Source organism: Hordeum vulgare, chromosome 6H (genome assembly GCF_904849725.1).
Source record: "Hordeum vulgare subsp. vulgare chromosome 6H, MorexV3_pseudomolecules_assembly, whole genome shotgun sequence".
Taxonomy (NCBI): Eukaryota; Viridiplantae; Streptophyta; class Magnoliopsida; order Poales; family Poaceae; genus Hordeum; species Hordeum vulgare.
This window is the reverse complement of record NC_058523.1, coordinates 469,576,399-469,587,277: the sequence shown is the minus strand read 5'-3', so window position 1 is coordinate 469,587,277 and position 10,879 is coordinate 469,576,399. Positions and strand designations below refer to the sequence as shown.

The window sequence follows — 10,879 nt, the reverse complement described above, 5'->3', positions numbered from 1 at the left end:
TGAAATGGATACATAGAATTCCGCCTACTGAATTCATTGACCTCATGCCTCTTGAAAATGATTCATTAACAAGGTTGATCAAGTCTTATTAACAACCACTTCCGATTAGCATGATCCCGAAGAATTTTCGTAAAACACTAAGTTACATCAATAGGGATGTGCGTATCCCTAACAATAAGTATCTCATATTTATTTCTGGGAGTAGGTAGAGGTAGGTGAAAGCTTCCATTGGTGGTAGTCGGAGATTTTTCAATAACATTAACACCATTCACTTGAAATTACTTTCTTGGAAAATGCACTTATGTTCTTTACCATTGACATGAAAAGTGACCTTGCTTTTGTTGCAATGAATAACATCCCCTCCGGTATTCAAGAAATATCTACCAAGCATAATTGACATGTTGTCATCCTCGGGCATATCAAGTATAAAAAACTCTGTCAAGATGGTAACATTTGCAACAACAACGGGTACATTCTCACAAATTCTGATAGGTATGGCCGTTGATTTGTGAGCCATTGGCAATGAAATTTCAGTAGGTGTGATTTTATTAAATTCAAGTCTTTTGTATAAAGAGAAAGGCATAGCACTAAGACCAAGTCCTAGATCACATAAAGCGGTTTTCATGTAGTTAATTTTGACGGAACATGGTATAGTTGGTATTCCTGGATCTCCTAGTCTTTTAGGTACTCCATCCTTAAATGTATATTTAGAAAGCATTGTAGAGATTTCAGCTTTAGGTATTTTCCTTTTATTAGTCATGATTTCTTTCATGTACTTAGCATAAGGGGCCATTTTTAAAATCAATTAAACAAGTACGCAAAAAAGATTGGCCTAAGCATTTCACCAAAGCGTTCAAATTCCTCATCATGTTTTTTCTTAGTTGGTTTGGGTGGATAAGGCATGGGTTTTTGAACCCATGGATCTCTTTATTTGCTATGCTTTCGAGCAACAAAATCTCTTTTATCATAATGTTTATTCTTAGGTTGTGGGTTATCAAGATCAACAACGGGTTCTATCTCAACATCATTATCTTGTTCTTTGTCATTGTGAGGTTGAGCATCTACATGAGAATCATCATTATCATTTTCATTAACACTAGGTGAATGCTCACTACCAGTTTGAGTTTCAGCATGAGAGATAGAGATATCATTAGCACTATCACAAGGTTTCTCTAATTCAGGTTCACTAGAAGTATGCAAGGTTCTACCATGTTCTTTTTCTTTTTCTTCCTAGAAGGACTAGGTGCATTAATATTAATTCTTTGTGAATCTTGTTCAGTTCTTTTAGGATGACCTTCTCTATATAGTGGATCATGAGTCATTGTTCCTCCTCTAGTAATTACTCTAACAACATGATCATTCATATTATTAGTCATTTCATGAAGTAGCTCACTTTGGGATTTGGCAACCTGTTCTAGTTGGGTTTGAGCCATAGAAGCATGTTTTCCAACATGTCTTACATCATTTGTAATTCTAAATAAGAAGTCACTTAAGCGAGCAATCATATGAGAGTTTTGTTTCAATTGTTTCATGACATAGGAGTTGAAATGATCTTGCTTTATAATATAATTATCAAACTCATATAAGCATTGGCTAGGATGTTTACTGTTAGGGATGTCAGCTTCATCAAACTATAGAAGAGAATTTACCTCCACCACCTATGGTGGTGTTTTTAGACCATGGATTTCTTCGATAGGGGTAAATTCTTAACATCTTCAGCTTTGATGCCCTTTTCGTTCATACATTTCTTTGCCTCTTGCATAGTTTTAGGACTAAGGAATAAGATACCCCTCTTCTTTGGAATGGGGTTAGGCGGTGGTTGAGGAAGTGTCCATTCATCATAATTCTTCAATATATTGGTCAATAATTCCTTAGCTTGTTCGACAATTCGTTCCCTGAAAACACAACCAACACAACTATCTAGGTGGTCCCTAAAAGCATCGGTTAGTCCATTATAAAATATATCAAGTATTTCATTTTTCTTAAGAGGATGATGAGGCAAAGCATTAAGTAATTGGAGAATCCTTCCCCAAGCTTGTGGGAGACTCTCTTATTCAATTTGCACAAAGTTAAATATTTCCTGTAAGGCAACTTGTTTCGTATGAGCATGAAAATATTTTTCATAGAAGTAGTAAATCATATCCTAGGGACTACACACACAACCAGGAGCAAGAGTATTGTACCAAATCTTAGCATCAACCTTTAATGAGAATGGAAATAATTTGAGGATATAGTAGTAGCAAATTTTCTCATTAGTAAATAGGGTGGCTATATCATTTAGCTTAGTGAGATGTGGCACAACAATTTCATTTTTATAGCCATGAAAAGGATCAGAATCAACCAAAGTAATTATCTCTGGTGACGGGGATATAGCCCTAGGGTAGGGTCATAGGCATGACCTATACGTCCTACCCAAGGGTACCTCATTATTAGTTTAAGGTCTACAAGGGAAATTCCGACTGGATCATGACAACATCTAATCCACTCGGTACGGATCCACTCGAACAAGTACATTCCATCCACTCGGATGACAGTCAACCACTCAGCCGTATGACTCACTCGGGTATGCAAATACCAACAGTCGGTAAGGCAGTCGAAGCATAGAGGAGGTTATGTAGTGAGCTAACATTATGGCATCAATGCTCCATCTTGTAACATAAGAGGTGAGGGGGTGGCGCACTCTATATAAGCCACCCCCCTTCACATAGTCAAGGGCAGCTCATTCTTCCCCCACAGGGCTCTGGCTCTCTCTCTAGTTTGGAGATTCGTTCTCCCCTTTCTCCAAGACACCATGTAATTTCGTGTACATATCAGATAAGCAAAGCCTCTCCGGAGCACGAGACGTAGGGCTGTTATCTCTACCGTGAGAGGCCCGAACTCGCTAAAACACTTCTGTCACCCATTTGCATCTCGATAGATCATGCTCCTTTATCCTACCCCTTTCTATTGTCGGAATCGTTACCACGACAGTTGGCACCCACCGTGGGGCATGGCGTCTGTTGAGCCATGATGCAAATGGTTTATTTTGATTCTATGTTTAATTTTCGTTCGCTATCTCACTCTGTTCATCTCCGCAGCGAATAATGCATTACAGAAAGGAGGAGAAAGATATATCTTCACCCAGTGCGACGGACATGCAAGACGGATCATGAACAGATTGACCGAGGAACTTCTCCGTACTTGGTGCTATCTTTTACGATATAACAATCATCTAAGCTCAGCGAATCTCATGAGCCACAACCTCTCGATGGAAGGGTCGTCCTCGCATGCAAGGAGACTCCGCAGCCTCGTGAAGAATGCGGCAACGAGCTCTATGATGGTGGCGAAGATGACAGGGCTGACCACGCCCTAAGGCGTGCGGCCACCGTGTCGTCCGCTCGTCGTCCTCTCCGGCTTCGTCCACCACGTCATGGTCAAACTCCCATGCAGACACCTCCAGCAACTTCGTCCCTGAATCCCATCGTTGTTCGGGATCGAGGGAAACGACCTCGCTAGCAGCTCGTCCCGTGCATTGAGCAATTTCATCTAACAATCATCTCCTCATTGATTCATTGCATCTTTACTATTAAAAGCACGAGAGGGCAAATCCAACTTAAAATCTGAACCCTCTTATCACATAATGATTATGGTCTAAATACTTCGTTAACGAAATCTTCGTTAACGCTAATCCTCCCACGCAGTACGCTCAAAAAAATTCCTCCCTCTCACCTCGCACGTCCTCTTCGTAACTGCTCAGCCCCGCCCGCACCTTCGCCCGACCGCCTCCGCCCGCTTGTCCCCGCCCACGCCGGTCGCCGCCAACTCGCTGCGCCACCGATCCGTCCATCGCTGCCCCGTGCCCAACATTATGCGCCGCAGCCCGCTACCATCCGCCACTGGCCGTCCATCCCCCTCACCTCGTCGTCCCAACTGCTGCGAAGTGGCCCTTGGCATGCACGCACGCACGCGGGCGCAGGACAATCAATCAATCACCGGTGCCTCCCCCTCAAACCCAGAATCCCCCCCCCCCCCCCCCCCCCCCCCGCCGCCGCCACTGTCGCGCCCGAGCTAGGGTTCCGGCGAGCTCTCCCGGCCGCCCGCCCGGTAGAGGGGGCCGCGTCAGGGGCTCGCTCCCCGGTCGTGCCATCCCACTCCCCTGGGGGAACCCGCCTCCGCTCCCATCTTGGTGAGTTCAGTTCAGTTCAGGAGCCCCGCCCCCCTTCCTCCCTCGCCGCTCGCTGCCCCGGGGATCCCTCTCCTGGCCTCAACCCGGCGCTGCTGCTGCTGCTTCCCGGAGCTCCTTTTGGTCCTTTTCTTAATTCGGAAGCGGTGAAGAATATGCGATCATGAATGCTGCCATCACACAGATAGATTCATGCCTTTCCGAGGGTCGATGCTTGGATTGTTTACTTAGTTTGCTGCTTGGTTGGTTGATTGATGGCTTGGATCAGGGTGCAGACCTTGGCATGCATGTCCCATCTCTCTAACGGGAGTTAGCAACCGTGATGGCAAACGCTGGCAAACGGCAGGCCGCGCCTGGGGTGATGGATGAGACATCCACACCGGATTAGACACTGCGTCGCAGAACTTAGTGAAATTTTATAAGATATTCTTTTTTCTTCTACAATTCATCATGTTTAGCTACTTGCCAGTTCAGCATATGTTCAGACATTGTTGGATTAATACTACCGGTTTGCCTTTAGCTACGTGTTGTCCCCTTCAGCGCTCACGAGCAGAGGCATCAAATTCATATCACGGATGGTTGGTACATACTTCTCTTTTGCTGTTATTGGTTGCCACTCATTCCATATCATCCTATAGCCATCGTGCAGTTCTGACTCTATCAGGAAGATTTGTAGATGCATTTGATGCTGACCGGATACAACGATGAATCCATTGTGGGCATGTTTGTTGGAACACTGGTCGACCAATTTACAGATGAGAAGGAAGTGGTATTTCACATATAATTATTATGCAGTGAAGTGGGTTGCTGGTTCCTGAATTTATGCCCAGGTATGCGATCCCATATTCCATGGTATTCCATTCTTCTCTATTTTGACCACAAAGTATGTTAAAATAATTAAGCACCAACAAATTAGAGCATATACATAAAATTTTATGTACACTATATCTTGAATGTCTGAGCCTTTGAGGTGCGCTCGCACACCTGCACTGCTGGGAAGCTTCACTATTGGGCACGTACCCACGCTGCATAGGAGCGGCTCCGTGGGCTCGATGCCATCGGCTCTACCGTGAGCTTGCACGGAGTGTCCGCCTCACCTGTATATTGTTGTTTTCAGTTATAAAATAGTAAAGTACATGGTGTGATTGACAGTACCGTTGATGAATTATTTATTGCTATGGGAAGTTCTTATTTTTTTTCTTTGTTTTTTTGCTAGATTTAACAGTGACCGTCATTCAATTCCGATCCAGGTTGAATCATTCAAAGAGAGCAAATAAAACTACACAGGAAAGCAAGTACAAGGAACCAGGGTAGTGTTGTTTTCAGTTAGAAACTTTGAAGTACATGGTGTGATTGACACTACCATTGATGGATTAGTTATTGCTATTCGGAAAATCACCATCCTGCTAGCTTCTCATATGGATTCATCTTCCCCGCGAAAGTACATGGTTGATTGATGAACTTGATCTTGGTGGTTGTTTCAGATCTTGAACTTGATCTTTAACGTAATTGATGATTTGTTCTTGTAGCTTGACTGTCTGTAGCGTACTGTGTCAAGGAAGAAGATGCAAAGCAGGACTCGTCGTGAATACAACTATGTGAGCGTGATGTAACGCCTCTTTCATTTTCTTTTTATCTGCAGTAACCTGAATCAAACAATGTATTCTTAGCACCAACTATAATTCTGAAGGAGATTAATGAGAATATTGATCCCAAGAAATAAACCTACTAGGTCAGTACACTCTATTTTAACTGAATTTTGCAGCAGTGATGGAGAGATAACTATTTTGTATACCATCACATGTGCCAGAAGTAATTAAGTGGACACTGACACTTCTTTAATCTAGCAAGTTTTATACTCCTCAATAACTATGATATATCATGAAGAGTTGGAACAAAACTCTGTAGCATCGTACATATCTATTTTGTTGTTCAAGGTAAACAATGGACTTATTCAGTAGTTGTTTTCAGGGATAAGATTGAATTCATCTTAGTTGGGTGACGAATATGTTCTCCAATAGTTTGGAGAATATATGTGTTTCTATGAATCTCGAACTGTACATGAGTGTCACATTTATTTCATTAGTTCCTTGTATATATTCAATCATGTTAACTGGAGTTGTTATTTTTTTCCCAAGTGAACTGAATTGGGATAAGGAGATGTACTACCCTAATTCTTGTGATATTTAGTTAATGTTTTTTTGGGTCGAAGGAACTCTTGTGCATTGAAATTTTGCTTTATGGATTAACTTTATATATTCTGTATTCATACCATGATTGTATATTCAGAACCTACATTCGTTTGTTGAATCTTTTGATCAAGGCATGGATAATGCTTGTTTGCCACACTAATGCGAGTTTCAGATTACACCGAGTAGGATGCACAATTTCCATTAATTTCATTATGCTCTTTCCAAAGGAGTCTGAACATATTTAGCTGGTTGCTAACTTTCACACTAACCTTTTGTAAGCCCTGTGAACGATGCGCCATTAGCTGGTGATGTAGATTCAAACAAAGTCCGCAATGATTTTGCTGAGTTTGGATAAAATTGTACATATGATTCATTTATTCACAACATGGTTTACACATGTAGGATTAGTGACAATATTTGTTCATGTCTTGCAGTCCCAGGTGTGAAGAAACACTTTTGAAACATACATCTTTATTATTTAATAATGTACATATAATTATTTGCAATGCGCCAATGCGGGTGCCGCGGCCTCCCGTTTGCCGCACTGCCATTGCCTCCAATGACATGCATGGGAGCCATGCTGTTGGCTACGCCTATATGGATTTCCTTGGCAAATATGCAAAGGATTCCCCCGCGGCCTTGGAGTCTTGCGATGGTGTTCCCTTGAAGAGGAAAGGGTGATGTAGCACAGCGGCGGTAAGTATTTCCCTCAGTTTGAGAAACCAAGGTATCAATCCAGTAAGAGGATCGCGTCAAGTCACAAGTACCTGCACAAACACAAAGAGCTTGCACCCAACGCTATGAAGGGGTTGTCAATCCCTTATAGATTGTTTGCAAAGTGAGAACTGAAAGCAAAAAGTAAACAAAGCAAAGTAAAAGTAAAAGTAAAAGACGAGATGATAATTGTGAGTAGACCCGGGGGCCGTAGTGTTCACTAGTGGCTTCTCTCATGAAAGCAAGTAGACGGTGGGTGAACGAATTACTGTTGAGCAATTGATAGAACCACGCAAAGTAATGACGTTATCTATGGCAATGATCATACATATGGGCATTACATCCAAAACAAGTAGACCGATACTTTCTACATCTACTACTATTACTCCACACGTCGACCGCTATCCAGCATGCATCTAGTGTATTGAGTTCATAAGAACAGAGTAACATCTTAAGCAACATGACATGATGTAGATAGACAATCTCAAATCTATGATGAAAGCCCATCTTGTTACCCTTGATGGCAACAACATGATGCGTGCCTTGCTGCCCCTTCTGTCATTGGGAAAGGTCATCGCACGGTATGAACCCAAAACCAAGCATTTCTCTCATTGCAAGAATCATAGATCTAGTTGGCCAAACAAAACCCAAGACTCGGAGAGACTTACAAGGATATCAAATCATGCATATAATAAATCAGCAAAGACTCAAATATAATTCATAAATAATTTGATCAAAAATCCACAATTCATCAGATCTCGACAAACACACCGCCAAAGAGGATTACATCGGATAGATCTACATGAAGATCATGGAGAACTTTGTATTGTAGATCCAAGAGAGAGAATAAGTCATCAAGCTACTAACTACGGACCCGTAGGTCTGAAGTATACTACTCACGAGTCATTGGAGAGGCAATGATGTTGATGTAGAAGCCCTCCAGCTCCAAAGTCCCCTCTGGCAGGGCACCGGGAATGGTCTCTAGATGAGATCTCGCGGAAACGGAAGCTTGCGGCTGCGGAAAAGTGGTTTCGTGGACGCCCTAATTTTTCTGGGATTTTTGGGAATATATAGGCCAAAGAGCTAAGGCAGGGGAGCTCCAGGGAGGCCACAAGCCTGGTGGCTGCGGGCCCCCCTGGCCACGGCCACAGGGCTTGTGGGCTTCCTGTGGACCTCCTGCCTTGGCCCTCAAGTCCCCCGGTCTTCTTCTGTTCTGGAAAAATTTATTTCGGGGATTTTATTCCGTTGGGACTCCGTTCCAAAATCAGATCTGAAAAGAGTCAAAAACACAGAAAAACAGGAACTGACACTTGGCACTGAATTAATAAGTTAGTCCCAAAAAAGATATAAAAGATATATAAAACATCCAAAGTTGACAAGATAACAGCATGAAACCATCAAAAATTATAGATACGATTGAGACGTATCAAGCATCCCAAGCTTAACTCCTGCCCGTCCTCGAGTAGGGAAGTGATAAAGAATGAATTTTTGATGCTTTCATGCTACCTAGCATAGATGTCCTTGTAACTCCTCTTATGTGACGTGAATGTTCAGATCCGTTAGATTCAAAACAATAGTTTGCTATTGACGTGGAGACAATAATACTTCAAGCAAACTAGCAAGGTAATCATGAACTTTTAAAATAACAAGGCCAAAAGAAAGTTATCCCTACACAATCATATAGTGTGGCTATGCTCTATCATCCTTGCACAACGAATTTAAATCATGCACAACCTCGGTATTGGCCAAGTAATTGTTTTCACACCTTTACTTTCTCAAATTTTTTCAACTCTCACGCAATACATAAGCGTGAGCCATGGTTTTAGCACTATAAGTGGAATGGAGTGTGGTGGAGGTTGTAAGGCAAACAAGGAGAAGATGGTCACATTGACTAGGCATATCAATGAGCTATGGAAATGCTCATCAATAGATATCAATGTGAATGAGTAGGGATTGTCATACAAATGATGCACTAGAGCTAAGAGTATGTGAAAGCTCTTAAAGAAAACTAGTGGGTGTGCATCCAACTTTCTTGCTCACGAAGACCTAAGGCAATTTTGAGGAAGCCTATCATTGGAATACAAGCCAAGTTATATAATGAAAATTTCCCGCTAGCTATATGGTGGTGACAAAACGAGAGACTCTCAATCATGAAGATCATGGTGCTTAATAAGCACAAGTGTGCAAAGATAGTAGCACTGTCCCTTCTCTCTTTTTCTCTCATTTTTTGGTGGGCTCTTTTGCCTCTCTTTTTTATATATTTATTTTATTTTTGGGGGCATCTTTGGCCTCTTTTTGTAAATGGGCTTCGCTGGCCTCTTTTATTTCCTCACATGGGACAATGCTCCATCAATGATGATCATCACACTTACAACTCCAAATTTAGAGCAATGATGACTCTATATGAAATGCCTTCGGTAGTGTACCGTGACAATGATCTAGCATGGCATAGGCATCAATGGAAACATCATGCTAGCTATCTTATGATCATGCAATGGCAATGTAGAAGTTGTGGCACATGTCATGGTGGTAGTTGCATGGCAATATATCTCGGAATGGCTTTGAAAAAGCCATAGTAGGTAGGTATGGTGGCTGTTTTGAGGGAGGCTAATGGTGGTTTTATGCACCGGCGAAAGTTGCACGACACTAAAGAAGATAGTGATGGTGGAAGGTGAAAGTGCATCTAAACCATGGACTCAACATTAGTCATGAAGAACTCATATACTTGTTGCAAAAGTTTTAGTAGTAATCGAAACAAAGCATTCAACGCATACTCCTAGGGGAAGGGTTGGTAGGTATAAACCATCGCGCGATCCCGACCGCCACACAAAGGCTGACAATCAATAAACTAATCATGCTCAGACTTCATCACATAGCGGTTCACCATACGTGCATGCTACGGGAATCACTAACTTCAACACAAGTATTTCTAGATTCACAACACCTTACTAGTATAACTTCAATATTACCACAACCACAACTCAAAACTAATTGAGATGAATCAAACTTCTCTAACTACTCAATGCATATGAAGGTGAAAGTTTTCATATCCCTTTGGATAACTACCCCTTTTGAGACTACTTTCATAGCATAGATCAACTACCACGCCACGCGCTTCCGTGCTCTAAAAGATAGAAGTGAAACACACAGAGCAAAATCAACTAGCTCAAAAGATATAAGTGAAACACATGTGAGCTGAATTGTCTAACCAAAGGATATAAGTGAAGCTCGACAAAATCACGGTGAGTGCATGTCTCTCTCTCTAGGTGTGAAGCAAGGAAGATTGTGACACAACAAAAATAAAAGACTCCTACGATACAAGACGCTCCAAGCAAAACACATATCATGTGGTGAATAAAAATATAGCCCCAAGTAACGTTACCGATGGATTGAAGACGAAAGAGGGGATGCCTTCCCGGGGCATCCCCAAGCTTAGGCTTTTTCGGCATCCTTGAAGCAACTTGGGGTGCCTTGGGCATCCCCAAGCTTGAGCTCTTGCCACTCTTTATCTCTTTTTCCATAAGAACTTCACCCAAAACTTGAAAACTTCACAACACGAAACTTAAACAGAAACTCGTGATAACATTAGTATAAGAAAGCAAATCACCACTTCCTTAGGTAATGTAGCAAACTTAAATTCTACTTATGTTGATGTTGGGTTACTGTATTTTCAATCTTCCATGGCTAATACCCCCCGATACTATCCATAGTTTCATCAAAATAAGCAACCAATTCAACAAAAACAGAATGTGTTAACAGCAGACCAGCCTATAGCAATCTGTATACTTCGTATACTTCTGTTACTTCAAAC

At 41.9% G+C, this 10,879-nt stretch overlaps 1 long non-coding RNA gene across 3 annotated transcripts; it reads left to right on the top strand.

Annotated features, from left to right (window-relative positions):
• The first annotated feature begins 4,034 nt into the window (after positions 1-4,034).
• LOC123402059 lies at positions 4,035-5,882 on the top strand. Of its 3 annotated transcripts, none has more exons than XR_006611229.1 (3): positions 4,035-4,744; positions 4,839-4,992; positions 5,379-5,882. It is a non-coding gene; the product is annotated as an uncharacterized LOC123402059 (long non-coding RNA). The 3 variants fall into 3 exon arrangements; XR_006611228.1 differs by having other exon boundaries at positions 4,037-4,740; XR_006611227.1 differs by having other exon boundaries at positions 4,035-4,992.
• The last annotated feature ends 4,997 nt before the right edge of the window (positions 5,883-10,879 follow it).